Raw genomic sequence first — 25,500 nt, 5'->3', positions numbered from 1 at the left:
ATTTTTTATTTAAAAAATATTTTTTTATTTATGATGAAAATTTTCATCATAAATATTCTGTTTATTACGACGTAAGCAATGTTTTCATCGCTAATTATTTTTATTTGTGACGAAGAAATTTATTCATCGTAAATATTTTTTTATTATCGGCTAAAATTTTTTACCGTCGTTGATATTGTTATTTACGATGAAAAGTCTATCCATCATAAATAATTTCGTCACTAAAAATCTCTTCCCTTGTAGTGATTAGTCCTTTATCGGAATGACAAATATAATGTTACATTATTATAAAAGTGAAAAAAATGAGAGCATGTAGACTAATTCACCATGCATGAAATGTGGCATATCAGCCACGAGTTGAGATAGGATATTATGATTACTGACCATGGATGGAAGAATAGTACCATCGAATCAATCTTGGAACAAGATGGATATATATAGGAGATAATTCTAGAGTTGGAATAAAAGGTATAGGCACCCACAATGCTGAATGATGGTTGTACCATATATGCTCATATATAGTGTCCTATATGTATTAGATATTTAATGAAACTTGGTTTCTGTAATTGCCCTTCTAGATTTAGGATATAGTTTAAACTTCCATGGTACTTGTATTGATGTGTATTTAGGGATAACTTATTATGGCTCTAGATATTTATTAGATGATTTTATGGTATTGAATGGGTATTGAATATTGATTACAATGCTTTTGTTGATTATGATGATAATTATTTTTATTAATTGCTTTATCAAACAACATGAATGATGATGTAAATGCATGGCATATTAGATTAGTACATATCGGACAAGAGAGAATGAATAGATTAGTTAGAGAATATCTTTTGAGATCACTCACTAAAATAAAATGGCCCACTTGCGAGTATTGTCTATAGAAAAAATAATTAGAAAACTATTTGATAAAGGAACTAGAGAGGAAGCTCCATTGCAATTAATGCATTTTGATATTTGTGATCCAATAAATAAAGAGGCAAGACATGGGGCTTCATATTTCATCACATTTATAGATGGCTTCACAAGTTTTGGTCATGTTTAATTACTTAATCTCCCATAAGTTAGAAGTATTAGATTGCTTTAGGCAATATTTGAGTTTGGTTGAGAATCAACTAGATAAAATAATCAAAATTTTAAGAATTGAACGAGGGCATGAATATTTATTTGAGCAGTTTAAGATGCTCTACGATGAGATAGAGATACATTGACAGTTGACCATTCTTAAAGCTTCATAACAAAATGATGTTGCAGATAGAAGGAATAGAATACTTTTAAGGATGGTTAGGTCAATGATGGTGCAAACAAATCTTTCTATTTCATATAGAGGGGATGCTTTTCTGACTGTGTCCATATACTTAACCATGGTCTTCTTCAATAATAGATGCGAGCATACGATCTCTCTTCATTTAGATAAGCAACTAGATATGATTCTTTTATCAAAAGAAAGAAATCATATAAATATATTATAGAGCAAATAATATCCCAAACTTTTCTTACAGGAATGTTATTTAAAGATCAATACTTTTAGAAATGCTATGGGTCCTCATAATAAAGGAATAAAAGAATATTTTGTAACAGAAAAGAAAGAATAAAAGATATATATATTTTTTTGATGTGAATAGGAAGTAGCAGGAATCTACCCCCATTTTATTCAATGAACAAAGAAGAATGAAAGAATAATTTTATTCCATAGACGAAGGGAATTAATGGACGATCTCTTGTTTGGCACCATGCCGATGCTATCAATTCAAATGCATCTTCCCAAGTCTGAGTCGTCTTTCATCGGAAAGCATCTTGGCAAAACGAGTCAGTTCTTCTTCATTTGTTCCTGCCATTTGGACTGCTTCATACACTCCAGGGTCTAAGTTCACCCTCGATACTGGTTTCTTTAGCAGTTGTTTGCCAATTTGAACGAGCTTCATTAAATTCTCTTTGGAAGATACATCAGATGCTGTGTCACCCATCAAAGTATCATCCTACAAGCCAACCAAATAGTTCAGTCGCATGCATCCATCGTCCATCAAATCAATAAGAAACTTAGAAAATGAAATCTCGTTATCATTCCTTTAATTAGCGGCTAGAATGTTATTATTACCTGTATCCGAAGATAGTTGCCCTCGCAATGCAATGCTTGGAATATGACAGAGGCATGGATGTCCACCATATCAGAACTAGCTTGACTAAAACTATCAATCAATGGTGTCGTGCCATTGTTGTATAGCCATCCAAGGACGCCCCACTTGGATGTCTTGGATGCATTCAATTTCTCTTCTTGCTTGGCTGATCCAGTCCCCAACGAGAGAACCAGAAATTTTCGATAGTCTACTGGCTTGCTTGGCAAGAAGTCAGCATTTTGTAGGAAAATTTCTTTCGTTACTTCATTCAAGGCCAATAATGTCTGTTCTCAATCATTTAAGATGACTACAATCGACGCGTTAGTTTTTCTTTATAAAATAATGCAGAAATTAATAACTGAAATGGTGTTCTTGTGATGACTTACTGGATTATTTGCCGCAACCTTCTCAAGAAGCATGTGTCGAGGGTGAACTTGGAGACTGGCTTGTTTGAGGAGGTTCAAAGAGAGGTGACCAATGAAGAAGCGCTCACACGTTTCGCCAAGCTTCTCTCTGATGAAAGGCGGTTGAGATGTGGGAAAATGCTCGACTACTGACTATGGCTTAGCCTTGCTTTATGATGGTTTATGTCTTAAATATTTTTCCATTACCAAGTTGTAATTCTAAGATTGCTTGGAGCACAATAACCTCCTAATCCTGCGATAGTTGTGTTTATGTCAGAAGGAGAGGGGAGGGGGAGGATAGAACAACAAAGACTATGATTTGTTTGATTAGATAATTAATGGACGATCAATAGAGAATATTTATGGGAATTTCTCAAAGTATTCATCAATAGGAAGAAGTTGTAAGTTTCAACAAGTTCAATAATTTTGCCAGTAATGTAGTGGGCAATCTCGATCGGTTGAACTCAAATGATTTGAATTCACTTGCTGTTGTTCTTCCTTGTATAAATAATATAGTAAAATATCATGCAACTTATGCTAATAAATAAATAGCTAACAGGATTGATCAATCAATTAGATCTTTTGTTCACCAACTTACAATATAAACAACTTATACCATATATGAACAATTCTTTTTGTACAAAGTATTCATATTTAAAAAACTCCCAAGTTTGTTAGCAATGGAAGTTTGGTGAGCCTCCTACACTCATACACTTTAACTCTCAATATATATATTTTTACACACACACACACACATACAAGGAGGGAGGGAGAGAGAGAGAGAGAGAGAGAGAGCTTGACTTGCTACCCTCGTGCGGACCTCTATTTTGATTTGATCAAGTTTAAATTGAATAATGAGATTTTGAGACCCTTTGTCTATGTATCTTTTTTTTTTTTTAAATTTGACCACTTGATTCATATATTAGCGGCCTTCAAATCACATAATTTTCAATGTGCAAAAAGTCGAGAAGTAGCGAATGATATCCAACAATTTGGATCGTCAATATTTTTGGTGTCAACTAATCCCAGATATCAAATGAAAACTTGAATAAGAAGAAATAATCCTAGCCATCAAACCATCTCTAATCTTAACTTCAAAGACCCTCCTTTTGATGAACTCGAGGGTTGACCTTTTGAAACATAAGATCACCCTTTAGTTAGCCTTCTACTCTTTCTATTCCCACATTCCTCACTTCCCTACAAGGAACATCCAACCTACATTGAAGAAATGCCAAAATAAACCAAAATTCATCAAGATCTACTTAAGCAACAACGAGAAAGAGACTATATGAAAAGTCCCAAGCAAAAAGAGGCCCTCCATGGAGTTCTCCTAAGAAATGAGGACCTCAACATTTGTCTATGTTGCATTGCCCTATAAATTTGCAAATTAATGTAAATTCAACTTATGTAAATAAATTTCTCCATGCTTAATAAACAATTTGTTTTGGATTACATCAATTTTTAGTATGGTAGCTTTTTTTTTCCCTACTAGTTTTTACTATTTTTCCTCCTTTTACTTTCTTAAATCATTTATGCATCTTCTTGAATTTTCTTGAAATTTCTTCAAATGAAGAGGGTTGGTCTATTTTAAGGTTAGATTCTTTGAACCTCTATGATTCTATCCTTAGAACACACTAAGGAGCCTTAACCTACACCTCTTAACCCTAGATTACAAGCCAATTTAGGATTTTGATCCAAATCCATGGGACCAGGGGTTGAATTCCTCCTACCATGTAAAAATTCATCATTGAGACCCAACTAACCCTAGTGACGAGTGCAAGTCCAGGGAATCTGGTACTGCCATTCCATGGTGGCCTCCGACGACGACAATACCTTCGGCCTCATGGAAGCGCTCGTTCATTTCACAAGCTTTGTCCGCTCTCATTTTTCTCATAGTTTCATAGTCATTTTCTAGATGTAAAAGGGTGGGCCAACGCAAGATTAATTTAATGGGGAAAGAGATGTACATGAATACCACAACATACCCCTGAAATAATAAATAGGTAGTGGTCCTCGCTTGCGGTACTCACGGTAACAACCAAGAATTGTGGTCATGAAGTGTCACACATTTTTTTTTTTTTTCTTTCTTGATTGAAAGCGAGGTATTGCCACCCACCAATTTATTAAAAGAGGAGGATATATATAGGTAGAAGCTGAAGAAGTGCATGTCCGTGTTGACGTGGAGATATCGTCCACATGATACATGAATTGGCTTAAAGAATGTGGAAAAGTAGGTTTGTACAAGAAGAGGCTGGAACAAGAGCACATGAATCAGGCTAATGTGAAGCATAGGTATCGGAGATATTCACCTGTCCACTCCTTTCATTTGTGCATGTCAATTGCTCCAGAGTGGACGAGAAGATGAAATATATTTTAGCATAGAGTTTGTATGTTCTCTTGTGGGGGTCAGCTTTTTTGCATGAGCATGCTTAATACGTACGTAACATGCTCACCAGCTGTTGCATAGACTCTTGGATGTTCTTATGAAGGATAGACCAACTATTTAGTAGAGTGGTCTAGGACTTTCCTAGTTGATATAGCTTCAATCTGAATGCTAAGTTGTTTCTCTCTTTCCATATGCACCAGAGAAAGGTCAAAAAGAAGTAATACAGTAGCCTATCTCCGCTTCTTGTCTAAGATTAGCTCCCTTTATTTTGTCCAATATCTTCAGTTATGGCTGGTGTGAACTAAATAGATAGTATCCCATCTGTCCCATATGAGACAAGAGAAATTTCACTTGAGAAATAAGTGGTCCACAATTTCCTCTCTTCACTTCCACATGGTAGACATATAGAGGGGCTGGGGCAGTTCCTTTTCTTCATATTGTCAGCCGTAAGAATCCTTTTTGGTAGCAAGCTAGTTGAAAGCCTTCACTTTCTCCGGCAAAGGTGTCTTCTAGATTATCGTTGGACAATTGTGACGTTATACCTTAATGGCCAAGTAGCACTTTTTAGTAGGGAACATCCTTGAACTACTCGTGTCCTACAAATTTTATCATTAGTATCAAGCTAGTTTGCTGTGTAGAGGAGATTTTTGAGCTCCTGCAATTCCTCCCTCTACTAGGAAGTGGGGAGAGGAAAAGTTTCTCCTGATCTCTGGGCCTAAGAAATCTACAATAGACACACTTTGGTTTTTGGAGAGGTGATAAAGTGTTGGGAAGCTTGATTTTAATAGGTATTCACTAATCCAATGATTATTCCAGAATGCAATTTGTTTCCCATTTCCGTGATTGAACATGTAATTGTCCAGCTCAAATAACTTAGGCTTGTCCACTTGACCCGACCTACATGCTAATTGTGGCCCAAAGGGTCTGCACAATTTTAAAGCATCGAAAAAAAAAAGGAAACAGAGGAAGAAGACTCCTGATGAGAGTCTTCTCCTTCTCTAAAGGAAATTGGTTTGGAGCTGGATTATAAGGCATCCATTTATAAGAAGAGATCCCCTCCCTTCCACAACCATTCATCACCGAGATTCCTTCTTTTCTGTTCATCTTTCTCCTTCTATCTCCTTTCTTGTTCCCAATTGATCATCACCATGCCCGATGAAATCATGACCCAAACACCACTAGGAACAAGCTAAGATCTCTCAAACAATCTTTCTATCCCAATTCCTCTTTGTTTATAAGATTGGCTTTCAATGGATTATTGCTGATTTTTCTTAAAAAAAAATCAGATCCCTATTTTCCTCCCATATTCCCTTGATTCTGGTGCTATTTATCATTGATGATCATCAAATCAGGGACCCACTAATATGAGGCATCTTAACTGCCTGATAACCACTCGTGCGAACATGCATCTTAACTGCTTGATAACCACTCATGCATTATTCATATCATCAGGCTTAACTACACATGATCGTGGGCCAAGCTGTAATGATCACTAATTGGAGGAGATTTAGATAGCCTTATGGTGCTTTTAATGGTCGCCGTGTGGCGAGCTGCTAATGGTTAGCTGAATGATGTCAATAAGGCCGTTCGGATATGAGGCATGCCAGTATATTTTTCTAGACCTCGACACAATGCATTATGTTGCTTCCAAATAAATAAACTATAATATTCCTTACAACAATATATTTGGGTTGACTAGACACAAGTTTGGGGTCTCCTAAGCATATGAATTTTTCTATATATTTATTACCGACCTTCTAAATCACATCGAAACAAATCATGTTTTTATTTTTTGACTACTGATACTAATCTTAATAGTGGGTGCATTAGATGTATGCTCTAGAAGTCAATTAGACTGACACATATAATATTTTTAAAGACATAATTTATAATTTTGACTTATTAATGAAATAAAATTGGGTTGATTTTTTTATTCATATTGTGTAATGTGTCTATGAATCGTCCAATGAATTAATAAGAGTAACGACACGTATTCTTAAGAGTTAAAAATTTGAAATATATGGTATTAATGATTAATTCATAAATTGCCTCCGATCGTTGGATCATCACGGGGATGGTGATTGATCCAGATAGATTGGTATATGGATCGATTTTTTTTGAGATAGATGGATCTCAAATCTATAGTGTAGAGATACTGGAGTGAGAGTGCAGGTGGTTGTTAGAGAATAAGAATATTGAGCATGACCAACATGAGTAGTCAATTGGATATCTATCTTCTCATCAGTGACATACTCGATGCTGTAGTATTATTAATAGTTCTCTGACTTGCTGCCTTAGCTATTCACAATAAGACTGCTGTAGTTTGACTATACTATAACTTAATTTTCTAGTCATATAGAATCTTGAGGTATATATTGGTTGCAGTAGATTCATTGTAGAAATAGAATATATGCCTAAATAAGATTTATCGATCTTAGTAGATAAAGAGAAGTCCTATATGGATCATGACACTGAGGTCTGATATCCACGATTATGGCAGTGTGAATCATAGAAAGGAGTTTTCATAAGATTTCACAAAGAACTCAAGTCGATTGAATCTAATATATGACAGAGATGATGTTTGATGAGTTATCCATAACCTCTGTCTTATCAGGATTCACGATAGAAGAACTAAATTACACAATAATTATACTTAAAGGTTCATCCATTCAGTTTTACTAGATTGCCACTACATACTGCTAGATATCACTAGTAGATTATGGGATCAATGAGAATTATTTCAATGTTTAATAATTCTCAATTGACTGAATTGAAAGTGTTCCAATCCATTGAAAAGAGTTTCAATAATATTAGTGATAGTGATTACAATATATCTCATTACCAGACAGAATTGAATCTATGGGATCACACACAAAGAAAATTGGTCTAGAATTATGCAATTGGGCTCATACAGTTCTGATTGGGTTACAATTTATGAAATTCTATTAGATATAGGAATACCATGCTAGCACATAGTTAAACCCAAATTCTTTTTGAGGCTCGAAATCACTATTTGATGGTGATTGGATCAAGTGAAAAGCATGCATGATGAGGCATCAAGAATTGAGATCCGATCTGAATTGAGTGCGGAGGAGATTGGGCTCGTGCCCATCTAGATTAGATCCATTTGGCGCCCCCTATCTTGTGCGACAAAATGAGGAAGGGAAGAAAGATGGGGCGCACGCCCCATCTCATTTTTGCATGAAAAAGAGAGCAGATGGGGTGCATGCCCCACCTGATTTTATCCCCAAAGAGAGACACTAAAGGGGCATCCAAAGTTCTTCTGTAAGAGAGTTTTGACCTTATCAAAATTCTTATCTAATTGAATTTTTGATTTGATCAAAAGTTTTAAGCCAGATGAAAGTCTTATCGCTCTATATAAACCCCTTAAGATGAGATCTCAAAGCCTTAAGATAGAGAACCCTAGCCTTATGCTCTCTCTATAGCCTCATGCCCCCCTCTCTCTCTCCCTCATGCCCAAAAGTTGAGCATCCTATCCATCTCCACACCGCCCCTTCTTCTCCATGCCTAAGACTAGTTGGGTGTCCCATCTCCACACCACCAGAGAAAAATTCTCTCTTCCTCTATCGCGCATCTGATTCAGGAGCATTTCTAGATCTAAAGGCTGATCAAGAGTGCTTATGCATGCTAGTTTCTTAGAAAAGAAAGATAAGAGGGACATCTTAGATCTTTTTTGTGGATACCTATAGAGGTCGGATGCATATACATGTTAGAAAATATATCCCAAAAGCTAATCGTCAACCTGTTGATGGTTGAGCAACCTTGTATTATAATTAATTTATTAATAAATAAAATATATTTTTGATATTTTCATCACAAGTTCTCATCTTCTAATGAACTCCATTGTTGTGATGAAATTCTTAGGACTATTTAGGTTCAATAAAGAAAAGATTTATCGATTAGTCTTTAAAACTGTTCACGACCAAATGATAGGCTGTTAATAAAGACGACAGCTTCTATCAAGCATAGGTCGCTGTAGGTCATATGGGTTGGTTGTCCTCTTAACCAAGGAGTGTGGAGATACTGGTATGGCATACAGGTGAGATATAAAGGTACATCATCATTAAACATGACCAACTCCAGAGCATTCTACTGTCGAGAATGTCTCTGATGGGATATAGGTATAAGTATCCCTTAGACCTGAGATCGTCTCAGTGACTTGCAAGCAACTCACTGTGTTTTGGTACTGGACTAACTGAATTTCTAATTTAGTGACGGAAGGCTTCTGGGCATAGTCAAGTACTTGTGAAGTCGAAGTGTGATCAAGATGGGATTGACCACTCCAAGAGTTGGAGAAGAATGAGTCGCTGTATTTCAATTTAGCAAAACTTTGGCTAGGATAATCCATCAGATGGATTTGATATTTTAAAATATAATGTGGACAACCTGATCAGAGTTGATAGTTGAACTCTGAGATATTCTATGAGCATTTTGGTCAAGGAGATGAATTATATAAAAACTATATCCACATGAGTTCTAAGGATGTTGTTCTATACATTCGATCTATCCGACCGTCGGATATCATTGCTAGATAGTCATTTTGATTGATACAAAAATTTATTCCTGTACTACTGACTTAGATTCGGACCTATGAGGTCACACACATTAGAGTTCACGATCCGATCGGATGGTTGATCAATGATTAAGAATCGTTCTAGGATTAAACGATCAATACGATTGACATTTAACCTAGTACAAGTGTTGCAAGAGGATTGATTAACAATTCGATTGCTAATTGGCTTAATTTGATTAAGCCAATGGGCTGAGATTAAGTTTAATTAAATATAATTTAATTAGATTTGATTTGAACTTGATTGGATCAAGTCCAATTGATTTATTGGATAAGCCAAGTGCAATAAAAAACTAGTCATAGTTCAAATAGGACTTGGGTCAACCTAATTTCTAATTTGATTAGAAAATTAAATCATATTTAAATATTATTTAATATGATTAAATTAGATTTTTAATTGGGTTAAGATCTATTTTAATTGAGTTGATTTGGTTTGAGAAATCAAATTTGAACAAGTCATAGATTGAATCCTAGTAAGACTAGGATTCCATCTTGCACCACCTTAGCCCCCCATGCCCACTCTCTCTTATCCCACGCCCACTCTCTCTTATTTTGTGCAACAAAACCCTCTCTCCCAGATCTTCACGCATGCCCAAAATTTTTCTCTCCTTCTCTCTTACATAGAATGTGGTTGTGGATCAAGTCAAAGTAGGAATTAGTTTAGATTACAAATTCTATGAGATAGAATTTTAGAAAATCAAAACTCTTTCCTTATGGCACTGATTTTATCCAATTTTTTTTTGAAATTTTTGTGATTTTTATGGCACATAATATGCGCCCTTTGCTGGTAGTCCACAGTAGAAAAAGAAGGAGAGTTGGGTGCTCCTTGTCTTATCTTGTTTGGATAATCCTTGACTAGGTATTTGACCTAGACAAGGACTCTTCATATCTCTATATTTAAAATAAATTTTTTCATAAAATTTTTGTGGAACATAGAGTATTGAGAGACCTTTGGGGCATCCAAAAATCAAGAAGAAAGAGTCTTGGGGTGTGGAGATCTAATAGACACAAAACTAGGTGTCTGGGTTAGAGCAAAGAGAAAAAGAAAAGGGTCTTCTTCTAGAGTTGCTGGGTTCATCTCTTCCCTTCCTCCATCTGTAAGTTTTCTGAGAGTATCTCATCTAAAACTTCTTCTCCTACTTCTCATCTTTGGAATAGTCCAAATCAAAAAGAAAGAGACATCTGATCGATCATCGAAGAAGGATCAGTGCAGTACTAGCATACTATGCTAATTTTCTGGACCAGGACTTTTGATCGTGATTCATCGGCTCATATGGACGACTCCTAGAGGTCGGATACATGTGCGGCTCACAACATCATCCTCAAACCCAGATCAACAAAGTTAGAACGTCTAACTTGCAAGGTAATAGATCTGATCTATTATATTTTATATACATTAGATGTATAGTATAGAAATATGTTGATATGATCAACATGTAGTTCTTGCTCTTTATATTTTAATTTTTGATTTAATATCATGTAATAATCATATAATAAGATCTTAGATCTAGGGATTCTCTAATTTTATAAGATAAATTTTGATTTATTTTAGTCTTCCACTGTCTGATCTTAAAAAAATTTCAAGATCTAACCCTGAAATCCTAGATCTTGTTCCTTCAATTGGTATCAGAGCCCAGTTATTTATTACATAATTATTTATACATGCTTAGATTATTTTTCAGATTAGATCTAATTTATAATCTGATTATTAAATCTAAAGTTAAAATTTTTAGATCAATCACGAACTGTAGATTGTCCTGCTGTAAGGTTTACCCCTTACAGTGCAAAGGTTGTCCTAGTTCGTGTAGATCTATCTTTAATCATAATTTTGTTAGATATAAACTAGATTAAATTTATAATTTATTAGATTTAAAAGATGTTTAAATCTAAAATAAAATCTCTTTGTTAATAATTCTCATGCAAAGAACCATCATATATTTATCTGAGAAATTTGCGCATTTAAAGTTAAAATTGTTTCAATTACATGAAGCTGTTTAGATTAGATCTAAAGTAGTTTCATGGTTATTTCACTTGCATTTTGATTATGAATTAAACATGTAACTTGATTGGTAGAACCATGTTATAAAAATATTTTACAAACATGAAAATTATTTTCGAAAAGCCGAACCCCAACCCTCAGCTCAAAACTTAATTAAGAATTAAGAAGCTGTATGATTAGGTTCTAAGATTGTGAATTGAAGAACCTAAGACACAAACCATAACACATTGGGTTAATGGGTTAGTGAGAATTAGGTCCATTAATTGGATTAGACCTAAGGTTAAGTTAAAGATGGACTTAATTAGAGAATTGACTAAATTTAATCAATTATTGTCTTAGATCAGGTCAAGGATTCTCTAGATCAATTACAATAGTTGTAGTTGGTCAAGTCCATATCTTTAACGAGAACCAAATTGACTTGATTCTTGGCTAAGCGGTCTAGCACGAACTGTTAGGTTGATCTAATCGAGACTAATTAAACCAGTTGGTGTCTAAGGTAAACCAGATCGGTGGTTTTTAATTGGCAGCCCGCTTACCTGACCATTTTTGATGGTGTCTAAGGCAAACTTTGACAGATCCTCCCACCGATCGAACTTATCTGGCCTCTTGGTGAAATTATGTTTTGATCAGATCACTTGACTATTCGAGTTGACCCATGTTAGCTAGGTAAATCAGTGCGACTGATTTAGGTACTCCTAGACCAGCCCTTTTAATGGTCTCCCTTAAGCTGACTTGGTGAAGTCAGTGGGAGGATCATGATAAGCTGGTTCATCTGACCTCATCCTCTAAATCAATTAAGTCCTCTAAAATTATTAGGTCCTTAAAATGATATAGTTATGGTGATAACTAGATCATAGCCTCCCATTAAGTGGATGATAATGGGTCCATCAGTTGGATAATCATTGGAGGCCCAAAGGCCTGGTGCTTATCGGCTGATGGAATTATCATTCATAATATGATTTCTTGACTATATCTTTCTAAATGGTGGTTAGGTTAGCCAACCAAAGTTGGACCTCATTGGCTAGATGGACCAAGTATAGTCATGTTAATGGTTGGACCTAACCAGACCTTTTCAGTGGAGGCCAAAGCCTACTGATTAGGGACTGGGATAAAATTAAAATTACTAAAAATTATTTATAAAAATAATTGGTTATGAACCTACCCTTAGATGTACATGGGCCGGCCAACCAAAGTTGGGCTTGTGTGCAGTCTAAGTGGATTCTAGTACCCATTAAGAAATTAGGGTAATTCCTCGAATTGAAGATAGAGACTACCAATTCGAATAAAATAGTGAAAGAAACCTTTTGATTAAAATTCAAATCTTTAGGTTTAATGAATCAATTACTAATTAGGTTATGATTTTTCTTTGAGCAAATATGGCCACTTTCCTATCGCTCCGATCATTGTTGGACAATGATAAGTTGGTGGGATCCAACTTCGATAGCTGGTACCGAAAGTTGAAGATAGTCCTGGAGCATGAACGGATCCTATATGTGATAACGGATCCTGCACCTGAGGAGCCAGCTGCCAATGCATGTGGAACAATTAGAGATACTTACCAGAAATGGCTCAGTGACCGAACCACGGTGCGCTGCATCATGCTGGTTGCCATGAGCAACGAGTTCAGTCGCAGATTCGAGACAGTTCAGCCAAAGGACATGCTTCAAGTGTTGGAGGATGCCTTTGGCACACCCGATGACGTGGAGAGGCACAAAACTAGTTGTGCCATCTTCAACGCCAAAATGCAGGATGGTGCCTCTGTCACTGATCATGTATTGTATATGATCGAGCTGATGGAGTATTTGAGCAAGCTTGACTTTTTCTTGCATGAGCAGCTTGGAAAAGATGCAATACTGAACTCACTGTCCAAGTCTTATCTCCCATTTCTCACACATTATAGAATGACAAAGTCTGAAGTAAACTACCATGGATTACTGGGGTTGCTTCAGAACTTTGAGAAGGATCACCAACTCCACAAGGAGTCGGTGAACTTAGTGGGAGATTCGTCTTCTGGTTCTCGACCTTTTGAGAAAGGGAAGAAGAACAAGAAGAAGAAAGTGAAGAAGGTGCAAGTTCAGGTTGGGACATCAGTGCAGGGCCAGACCAGAAAGATCAAGCCCGATAAGAGTCAAGCTGAATGCTTCTTTTGCAAAAAATGGGGGCACTGAAAGAGGGACTGTCCTCAGTACATTGCCTCTCTGGATCCGAACAGGCAGAGAAAAAAGCAAGCTGTCGCTAAGCAAGGTATTTATATGATAACTCCTTGCAATTTCTCTATTTGTGATATAACTGACTGGGTATTGGATACCAATAGCCCTTACCATATTTGCAATTCGTTGCAGGGGTTGCAAGTCAGTAGGAGATTCGAGCAAGACGAGAGGTTCCTGAACATTGGAGATGAAAGACTAGTTCTAGTTCTAGCATTAGGAATCTTGAAACTTGTATTTGAGTCCCATACCGTTATTCTTAATGATTGTCATTTCTGTCCCAGTTTCTTTTTAAATATTATTTCTGTAGGCCTTCTGGCCAAAAATGATTATAAAAATTTCAATAAAGAAATAAGTTTGTAATATCATTATGAATGGTGTTACTATTTTTTATGAATATTTGAACAATGGTGTGTATATGTTATCACAACCTGTTAACGTAGTCTATTCTACAGGCAAGCACCTTAGATTAGATAGTGTATCAGATATCTACTTATGGCACTATAGGCTAGGTCATATAAACAAGAACACGATAAACAGATTGACTCAAGAGGGAATCTTCGAAGTTAATGATTATGAATCACTTCCAACCTGTGAGTCCTATCTTCTTGATAAAATGACCAAGTCATCTTTTACTAAAAAAAGTGAGAGAGCAACTGAGCTCTTGGGCCTAGTACATACTGATGTATGCGGACCCATGAGCAGAAGTGCTGGAGGTGAATATTTCTACTTCATCACTTTCACGGATGATCTATCCAAATATGGATATGTCTATTTGATAAAACATAAGTTGGATTCATTTGAAATGTTCAAATAATTTCGAAGTGAAGTAGAAAAACAAACTGGGAAGAGTATTAAAACTCTTCGGTCTGACCAAGGAGGGGAATACCTTTCTAATTAGTTTCTCACATATCTAGGAGAGAATGGAATTCTCTCTCAATGGACTCCTCTAGGACACCACAGCATAATGGTGTGTCTGAAAGGAGAAATCAGACTCTGTTAGACATGGTCCGATCCATGATGAATTTTGTCAGCTTACCGATATCCTTCTGGGGATATGCACTCGAATCGACCTGTTATCTGTTAAATAGGATCCCAAGTAAGTTTGTAATTAAGACTCTATATGAAATATGGATAGGACGTAAGCCTGCACTTTCACACCTTAGGGTTTGGGGGTGTCCGGTTTATGTCAAACGGTTAATTACAGATAAACTTTGATCTAGGTCTGACAAATGCACATTCATAGGATACCCCAAAGAGATCAAAAGATATTTTTTCTACCATACTGATGAACAAAAGGTGTTCGTCAGCCTTAAGGCAACACTTTTAGAAAAAGAGTTCCTTGGTGAAGGAACTGTTGCCTCTAAGATTGAACTTAATGAAGTTCAACGAGTAGAAGGACCGACACCAATAGCTAAACCTGAGTCAGATTTGATTAGATCAGATCTGGAGCCCAATGTACCTGCACCATTAAAGCGATCCGATAGAGTACCGCATTAGCTGGACAGATACTATGGTTTTTTGATCTGGGACGGTGATCCCATCGAACTCGATGAGAACGATGAGGATCCAATCACCTATATGGATGCAATGCAGAGATCTGATTTCGAAAAATGGCTTGAAGCCATGCAATCCGAAATGGAGTCCATGAAGGTCAACGATGTATGGACATTGATTGACCCACCTGAAGGAGTTAAATCTATTGGGTGTAAATGGGTCTTCAAAAGGAAGAGGGGCGAAGACAGAAAGGTGGAGACCTATAAAGTCCGTCTGATTGTCAAAGGGTATCGTCAGCGTTATGTTATTGACTATGACGAGACGTTCTCCCCTGTGACAATGCTCAAATCTATTTGGATAATGCTTGCAATAGCTGCCCATTTAGATTATGAGATCTAGCAGATGGATGTAAAGACAGCTTTTCTGAATGGAGAGCTGACCGAAGAGGTGTATATGATACAACCTAAGGGATTTACATCCACAGATATATCCAAGGTGTGCAAGCTTCAGAAATCCATTTATGGATTGAAGCAAGCTTCTCAGAGTTGGAACATGCATTTTGATAAGGTGATCAAAATGTATGGCTTCGTTAAGAATAGAGAAGAGCCCTGCATCTATAAATGGGCAAATGATCCAGTTGTGGTATTCTTTGTCTTGTACATGGATGACATTCTCTTAATCGGGAATGACATCCCCGCACTATAGGGAATAAAAGTTTGGTTGTCATCGTAGTTCTCCATGAAGGACTTGGGTGAAGCATCCTACATCCTAGGGATGAAGATCTATAGGGATAGATCTAAAAGGATGCTTGGATTATCTCAGTCCACGTATATAGATACTGTGCTGAAGAGGTTCAGCATAGAGAATTCCAAGAAGGGCTATCTATTGATAGGCCATGAAATTTCTCTCTCTAAGAAAGATTATCTGACAACTCCTGAAGAGAGAGAGAACGTATGAGTAGAGTTCTATATGCTTCGACCGTAGGATCTATCATGTGCATCATGACATGTACAAAGCCAGATATGACATACTCACTAGGAGTAGTGAGTATATACCAATCTGATCCTGGAGAAAACTACTGAAAAGTGGTTTACTAAGGACCAATGGTTGGTTTATGACGAGTCAGATCTGAAACTTGTGGGGTTCACAGACTCCAGCTTTCAATCTGACCATGATGACAGCAGAAGCGTGTCGGGTTATATCTTTATTCTGAATAGTGGAGCCATCTGCTGGAAGAATTTCAAGCAGCATACTGTGGCAGACTCTGTTTGTGAGATGGAGTACATCGCAGCATCGGATGCCGCGAAGGAAGCTGTGTGGCTGAGAAAATTTATCACCGAGCTCGGAGTAGCACCCTCTCTCTATGGTTTGGTCCTGTTCTACTTCGACAGTACTGGTGTCATTGCTCAGGCGAAGGAACCCAAAGCACACCAGCGGACGAAGTACATTTTGCGCCGCTTCCATCTGATCTGGGAGATCGTGGATCGAGATGATGTCGACCTTCAGAAGATCGACGGAAAGAAGAATCTGGCCGATCCCTTCACTAAAGCCATGACGATAAAGGAGTTCGACAACCACAAGTCGAAGATAGGTATTAGATACTGTGCCGAGTGGCTTTAGGACAAGTGAGAGTTGTTGAAAAATATGTCTCAAAAGTCAATCGTCAACCTGTTGACGGTTGAGCAACCTTGTATTGTAATTGATTTGTTAATAAATAAAATATATTTTTAAAATTTTTATCATAAGTTCTCATCTTCTAATGAACTCCATTGTTGTGATGAAGTCCTTAGGACTATTTAGATTTGATAAAGAGAAGATTTATCGATTAGTTTTTAAAACTGTTCACAACCAAATGATAGGCTGTTAATAAGGACGACAGCTTCTATCGAGCATAGATCGCTGTAGGCCATATGGGTTGGTTGTCCTCTTAACCAAGGACTGTAGAGACACTGGTATGGCATACAGGTGAGCTGTAAGGATACATCGTCATTGAACGTGGCCAACTTCAGAGCATTCTGCTGTCGAGAATGTCTCTGATGGGATATAGGTATAAGTGTCCCTTAGATCTGAGATCATCTTAGTGACTTGCAAGCAACTCACTGTGCTTTGGTACTGGACTAACTGAATTTTTAATTCAATGTCAGAAGGCTTCTAGGCACAGTCAAGTACTTGCGAAGTCGGAGCGTGATCAAGATGGGATTGACCACTTCAAGAGTTAAAGAAGAATGAGTCGCTGTATTTCAATTTAGCAAAACCTTGGCCAGGATAATCCATCAGATGGATTTGATATTTTGAAATACAATGTGGACAATCTGATCAGAGTTAACAGTTGAACTCTGAGAAGTCCTATGAGCATTTTGGTCAAGGGGATGAATTATATGAAAACCATATCCGCATGGATTCTAAGATGTTGTTCTATACATTCGACCTATCCGACCGTCGGGTACCATTGCTAGATGATCACTTTGATTGGTACAAAACTTTATTCCTGTGCTACTGACTTAGGTTCGGACTTATGAGATCACACACATTAGAGTTCACGATCCGATCGAATGGTTGATCAACGATTAATAATCGTTCTAGGGTTAAACAATCAATACGATTGATATTTAAACTAGTGCAAGTGTTGCAGGAGGATCGATTAGCAATTCGATTGCTAATTGGCTTAATTTGATTAAGTCAATGGACTGAGATTAAGTCTAATTAAATATGATTGAATTATATTTAGTTTGGGCTTGATTGGATCAAGTCCAATTGGTTTATTGGATAAGTCAAGTGCAAGAAAAAACTAGTCCTAGTTCAAATAGGACTTGGGTCAACCTAATTTCTAATTTGATTAAAAAATTAAATCAGATTTAAATCTAATTTAATCTGATTAAATTAGATTCTTAATTAGGTTAAGATCTATTTTAATTGGATTGATTTAGTTTTGGTTTGATTTGGTTTGAGAAATCAAATTGGAACAAGTCATAGATTGAATCATAGTAAGACTAGGATTCCACCTTGTGCCACCTTAGCCCCCCACGCCCACTCTTTCTTATTTTATGCAACAAAATCCTCTCTCCCAGATCTTCACGCATACCCAAAGTTTTTCTCTCTTTCTCTCTTACATGGAATGTGGTTGTGGATCAAGTCAAAATAGGAATTAGTTTGGATTACAAATTCTATGAGATAGAGTTTTAGAAAATCAAAACTCTTTCCTTATGGCACTAATTTTATCCAAATTTTTTTTGAAATTTTTATGACTTTTATGGTACATAATATGCACGCCCTTTGCTGGTGGTCCACGATAGAAAAAGAAGGAGGGGACACCCAAGAGTTGGGCGCTCCTTGTCTTACCTTGTTTGGATAATCCTTGACTAGATATTTGACCTAGACAAGGACTCTTCTTATCTCTATATTTAAAATAAATTTTTTTATAAAATTTTTATAGAACATAGAGCATTGAGAGACCTTTGGGGCATCCAAAAATCAAGGAGAAAGAGTCTTGGGACGTGGAGATCTAATGGACACAAAACTAGGTGTCTGGGTTAGAGCAAAGAGAAGAAGAAGAGGGTCTTCTTCTAGAGTTGCTGGGTTCATCTCTTCTCTTCCTCCATCTATAAGTTTTATGAGAGTGTCTTATCTAAAACTACTTCTCCTACTTCTCATCTTTATAAGAGTCCAAATCAAGAAGAAGGAGGCATCTGATCGACCATCGAAGAAGGATCAGCGCAGTACTAGCATACTGTGTTGATTTTCTGGACCAAGACTTCTGATCATGATTCGTGGGCTCGTGTGGATGACTCCTAGAGGTCGAACGCATGTGCGGCTCACAACATCATCCTCAAGTCTGGATCAACAAAGTTAGAATGTCTAACTTGCAAGGTAATAGATCTGATCTATTATATTTTACATACATTAGATGTAGTATAGAAATATGTTGATATGATCAACATGTAGTTCTTGCTCTTTATATTTTAATTTTTTATTTAATATCATATAATAATCATGTAATAGAATCTTCGATCTAGGGATTTTTTAATTTTATAAGATAAATTTTGATTTATTTTAGTCTTCCGCTGTCTGATCTTGAAAAAGTTTCAAGATCTAACCCTGAAATCCTAGATCTAGTTCCTTCAATACAAATATTCAAGGAACCTAATATCTACAATCATCGAACAGCGATGAATTTTTACCCATGCTAAGGTGATGATTTGATCATCATATTTTATTTTATAGATTATAATTTTAAGGATATGATCGATCTGATTATTGAGATGTGATCTCAATGTTGCATGCTTGATCTGATGTTTTTCTTTCGCTGCTTAAAAACTTTTGTTGATCTTACGCGTATACTTCCTAAAATTTTCTTCTAGATGCAATGTCCTTTCTTTACCATCTATGCATGTTAAATCATGTATATATATATATATATATATATATATTCTTTTCTAGTTGAATGGTTATCATTTCCCTAAGAAGCTATGCAAAGGAAGGGTAACAATGGTTGTAATTTCTTCATGAGACCATGCAAAGCCACTCTAGACTATTGGCCATATGTTCATGATCCATAAATTTGGTGTTATGGAACAATAATATAGTTGGCAATTTGTATTCAAAGTTCAAAAAAAATCTAATAAAATTATAAAAAATTCAGAACTAGCTTGAATAATCAAAAATGCATGAACCCTTTATTTAAAAAAAAATATGCATTTGATTAATATAATAATGATAACCTAACATATACCATGCATATTTTTAATAGTTTTTCTCTTATGTTCATGTAGTGTAAAATGGATGATAGATATATGCAAATGCTTTATGAAGAATTCAAAAATTATAAGATGGATATTTCAGATACACCATACAAGTGAACATAGGACTATTGGATAATTTAATAAGATCTCTTAGGTGTGATAGGATTAATATTTTTATTTGAGAATAAATTATTACTTTGCTCAACTCTCTACAAATAAAATGAAAAAATGTAGCACTTGCTCTACGAAAAAAATATAAGAAAAAAATTAAATCTTTTTACAAATGGCCTGTCAGTCTGAGGTGGTTGAGGAGCGCCATGGATTATTTGAGATTAGATAAACCATAGTATTGTCTCAGTTTTCAAATCTTCAAAATGCAAGACACTTGGGTTATTATAGATGAAATCAGGAACCTAGTGATCCTTGGATAGACAAAGTGGGATACAAGATTATCCTAAATCAGTTTGTTTTCGATATAGAAGATACCTTGTCATATCAAAAGCATAGAAGACTAAGTAGGAATTATGCTTTGAAATGAAAGCCTAACTGGAATATGCTTTATTTAGTTGTAAAAAATATATTATAAATTTGTTTATTAAGCTTTTTGCTCTTGTAAATAGTCTCTTGCATATATGACTATATATGAACTTAATTTATAGTTCGTTAATGGCATGTTATATATTATAGCTTATATTTGTTTATTCATTATTGTTATAACATACTTAACTTTATATTGTTAGGTGTGAGTTCTAAGGTTGGTAGAACTCGAAGAAAGTTCTCATTTAGAACCTAAAATCTTTTAGCAAATAGTTCTAAGTCGATGATAACTCAACATGTGAATATCAAAGATGATTGGGAGCATAGCAAACTTTTGACATTGTATCTTGTGTTAGGTTATCCTTAGTTCAGTTCATTTTTGCTTAAAAAGAATAATATATGTGTCTGTGTGTATCATGTTGGATATTATTTTATGCTGCTATTTATTGTATATTGTATCTCTATGGAATAGTAGTGAATATGACATATATGTCCAAGAATATTATGGCTAACTTAAATAAGGATGATAAGTTGAACGATGATAATTATGATATTTGGTATCGAAAAATTCAATACATCTTTAATGAACAAAAGGTTCTGGAGGCACTCAACTATACCATCACTGAGCCTGAGCAGGGTACTTCTGCTCAATACAAAAAAGATCAGGTGATTTATTTAGCTTGAAAAAGAAAAAAACAACATTACTTGCATCATGTTGCTAAGCAGTATACAAGATGATATCATGTGTTAGACCGAGGAGTATGACAGCTCAAAAAATATGGCTTGCCTTGAAAGAGAAGTTTAGGGGTACTTTAGCTACTAAGTTGAGGAGGGTAACTATTAAATTTGACTCCTATAAGAAGCACCCAAATAATACTATGAGGCAGCATCTTAGGGAGCTATCAAACATGATAAGAGAATTAAAAGTAGTTGGCCACGCCCTCACTTATGAATTATCTATTCAGGTTGTAATTAGATCCTTATGCAAGAGCTGGGAGGACATATATATGATAATTACTATGATGCATAATGATAATATGAAGATTTTTTATGAGCACCTTGAGGTAGCTAAATCTTTCAGATTAGCTTATGTAGCTGAATTTAGCTCACACAAGGTTCCTAGCTTCAAGCATAAAAAGTTTGAAAATTCTCTAAAATAAATAAAAAGAAAGGACAAGTATCTGAATTTGGTAAGACTAATCGGACAAGCCTAAGATGTGCTACTGCAATTGTAGCAAACCAAGTTACTTTGCTCATGAGTGCACTGAGCCAAAGAAGGTATATCTTTGCTCTATTATATTAAATTATTCTTATGTTTTTAAATTTTTTTTTGCTTAATAAAACACGTTCTGTGTGGGCTATAGATTCATGAGCCACAAATCATATAGCTAGTGATATAGGAGCTTTTGTAGAGTACCGTCGAATCAATCCCAATACAAGATGGATATATATAGGAGATAATTTCAGAGTTTGAGTAAAAGGTATAGGTATTTATAAGTTAATGTTGAATGGTGGTCGTACTATTCTTTTACATTGTGTCCTATATGTATCAAATATTTGATGGAACTTGGTTTATATAATTATCCTTTTTGGTTTGGGATATAGTTTGAACTTCCATGGTATTTGTGTAAATTTGTATTTAGGGACAACTTATTATGGATTTAGATATTTATTAGATGGTTTTATGGCATTGGATGTTGATTACAATGCTTTTGTTAATTATGATGATAATTTTTTATTAATTAGTTTACCAAACAATGTGAATGATGATGTAAATGTATGTTATACTAGATTAGTATATATCAGATATCAGAGAATGAATAGATTAGCTAGAAAAGATCTTTTGGGCTCACTCGCTAAAATAGAATTGTCCACTTATGATATTACCTATAGAAAAATGACTAGATAATCATTTGATAAAGAAACTAGAGCGAAAACATTATTGTAATTAATCCACTCTGATATTTGTGGTCCAATAAATAGAAAGATAAGGCATGAGGCCTCATATTTCATTACATTTATAGATGATTTCATAAGTTTTGATCATGTTTACTTGATCTTCCAAAAGTTAGAAGCATTAGATTGCTTTAGATGATATTTGAGTTTGGTTGAAATCAACTAGATGAAATAGTCAAAATTTTAAGAATTGATTGAGAGCATGAATGTTTATTTGAGCACTTTAGGATGCTCTGAGATGAGAAAGAAATACATCGATAGTTGACATTCCTGAAACTCCATAATAAAATGGTGTCACAGGAAGTAGAAGTAGAATATTTTTAGGGATGGTTAAGTCAATAATGGTGCAAAAGAATCTTTCTATTTGATATTGGAGGGATGCTCTTCTGACTACTGCCCATATACTTAATCATGTGACTTCTAAATCAATCTCTTCCATACTTTATGAATTATGGATAGGTAGAAAACCTGACTTAAGTACAATCTTGGGGGTCTGCTGCCTATATATATTCACGATCCTTCTCACAATTACGAATAATTGGGTCTAAAAGAAAAATAGTGTATTTTTATAAGATATCCCAAACACTCCATTATATATCTTTTTCACCAAATTCATTTACTAGAAAAGCACTACGTACATTTAGTATCTCCTACAAACAACACCTCAAGTGGGAAATTGAAGTTCCAATATTTTCAATATCACTAATTCGTTCACTTAAGCATCAAATGTTTGATTGCTTTTTCAGCGCAATCTCCGGAAAGGTCTTCTTTAGCAATAGGTGCGAGCATACGATCTCTCTTCATTTAGACAAGCAACAAGATATGATTCTTCTATCAAAAGAAAGAAATCATATGCATGTATTATAGAACAGATTATCTCCCAAACTTTTTGTTCAGAAATGTTATTTAAAGATCAATACTTTCAGAAATGCTATTGGTCCTCATAATAAAAGAATAAAAGAATATTTTGTAACAGGAAAGAAAGAATAAAAGTTTTTTTTTTTTTTGATGTAAAAAGGAAGTAGCAGGAAGCTACCCCCATTTTATTCAATGAACAAAGAAGAATGAAAGAATAATTTTATTCCATAGAAGAAGGGAATTAATTGACGATCTCTTGTTTGGCACCATGCCGATGCTATCAATTCAAATGCATCTTCCCAAGCCTGAGTCGTCTTTCATCGGAAAGCATCTTGGCAAAACGAGTCAGTTCTTCTTCATTTGTTCCTGCCATTTGGACCGCTTCATACACTCCAGAGTCTAAGTTCACCCTCGATACTGGTTTCTTTAGCAGTTGTTTGCCAATTTGAACGAGCTTCATTAAATTCTCTTTGGAAGATACGTCTACAGATGCTGTGTCACCCATCAAAGTAAGCAAACCAAATAGTTCAGTCGCATGCATCCATCGTCCATCAAATCAATAAGAAACTTAGAAAATGAAATCTCGTTATCATTCCTTTAATTAGCGGCTAGAATGTTATTATTACCTGTATCCGAAGATAGTTGCCCTCGCAATGCAATGCTTGGAATACGACAGAGGCATGGATGTCCACCATATCAGAACTAGCTTGACTAAAACTATCAATCAATGGTGTCGTGCCATTGTTGTATAGCCATTCAAGGACGCCCCACTTGGATGCCTTGGATGCATTCAATTTCTCTTCTTGCTTGGCTGATCCAGTCCCCAACGAGAGAACCAGAAATTTTCCATAGTCTACTGGCTTGATGGGCAAGAAGTCAGCATTTTGTAGGAAAATTTCTTTCGTAACTTCATTCAAGGCCAATAATGTCTGTTCTCAATCATTTAAGATGATTACAATCGACGCGTTAGTTTTTCTTTATAAAATAATGCAGAAATTAATAACTGAAATGGTGTTCTTGTGATGACTTACTGGATTATTTGCCGCAACCCCTCCATCAATGAGATTAAAGCTTCGGGACTTTCCGTCGACGTCTTTGGTTTGAAAATAGTGTGCGGGAAGGTATGTCGGGGCTGCAGAAGTACTTATGCATATATCTGACAGAAGAGCATCTTTTGAAGCTTCTTTGTTAGCCTGTAGAGAAGGGGAAGAGGTAAATTTAACGTTATGCATGCCTAATTGTGTCAAAAGAAGAAAAAGAGTTCATGCCAAATTTACATGGTGTTTTTGGGAGAGGGAAACATATATAATATATACCTCAAAGGTGGAGAAGATGGTAGGCTGGAGAAGCTTGATGTCAAAAGTGGGAATAACTACATTTGTTAAAGTCTGATGGAGTCTAGTCCCACCAAGCAATTGCTCTACTTTGAAGTGGAGATACTTGCCGTCGTACTTTGGACCCGTGATGCTGCCAAATAAGCTCGCCACTGATCCTAAAATTCCCTTGCTGCATGGAGAAGCATCATGAATTGCTTAATGTAAGTGGGCAACTATAAATTCTTATCACAGAGTTATCATATATACAAATTTTCATTCAATTCCTTAAGCCTCGGTCTTTGGTTACGTATAAACATGCGCATGTATCATAGTCTGGAGTTTCATGTACACATCAGACCTGATCTTCATTTTTTTTTTTTTTGGTTTTTCTACTCCTAGGTATGACTAGAATCACTCTTCTCAACATCTCTAAATTCAGTATTTTAAGGAGTTTGGACGATGTCTCCCCATACTTACCCACTCTTGGGAAAAATCTTTGGTCAATTTTGAAGGTAGAAGTCATTGATTTCCTTCGCCGCGAAGAGTGGACGATTATTCTCATCTGGAGCAGCGAGCATGGCGGTCACCAACCCACCAGTGCTTGTTCCAGCAATAACATCAAAGTAATCCATAAGTCTCACATCCTCTCCAACAAGCTCCTGCATGCAGCCAAACAAACGTTATTGTTGCTTGCCGAGGAAGAATATTAATTGCACCTATCAATTACATGTAGAACTTCTTGATCTGTTGAATGGAATAGGATTTCCCTACCTGAAGCTTGGATTCGAGGAAGGCAAGGATAGTTCCTGGGATGATGCGTCTCACACCCCTGCCATCTATGCTCAGCACTATAACCATCTTTCCAAGGGAAGGTGGAGACCTTG

The 25,500-nt window shown here is 35.8% G+C and overlaps 1 pseudogene; it reads right to left on the bottom strand.

The window, feature by feature from the left end:
- Window positions 1–1,754: 1,754 nt before the first annotated feature.
- LOC105060623 (patatin-like protein 2) lies at window positions 1,755–25,474 on the bottom strand (annotated as a pseudogene).
- Window positions 25,475–25,500: the final 26 nt, after the last annotated feature.

Source organism: Elaeis guineensis, chromosome 13 (genome assembly GCF_000442705.2).
Source record: "Elaeis guineensis isolate ETL-2024a chromosome 13, EG11, whole genome shotgun sequence".
NCBI classification, from domain to species: Eukaryota; Viridiplantae; Streptophyta; class Magnoliopsida; order Arecales; family Arecaceae; genus Elaeis; species Elaeis guineensis.
The sequence above is the reverse complement of the archived record's forward strand: the minus strand, read 5'-3'. Positions and strand labels throughout refer to the sequence as shown.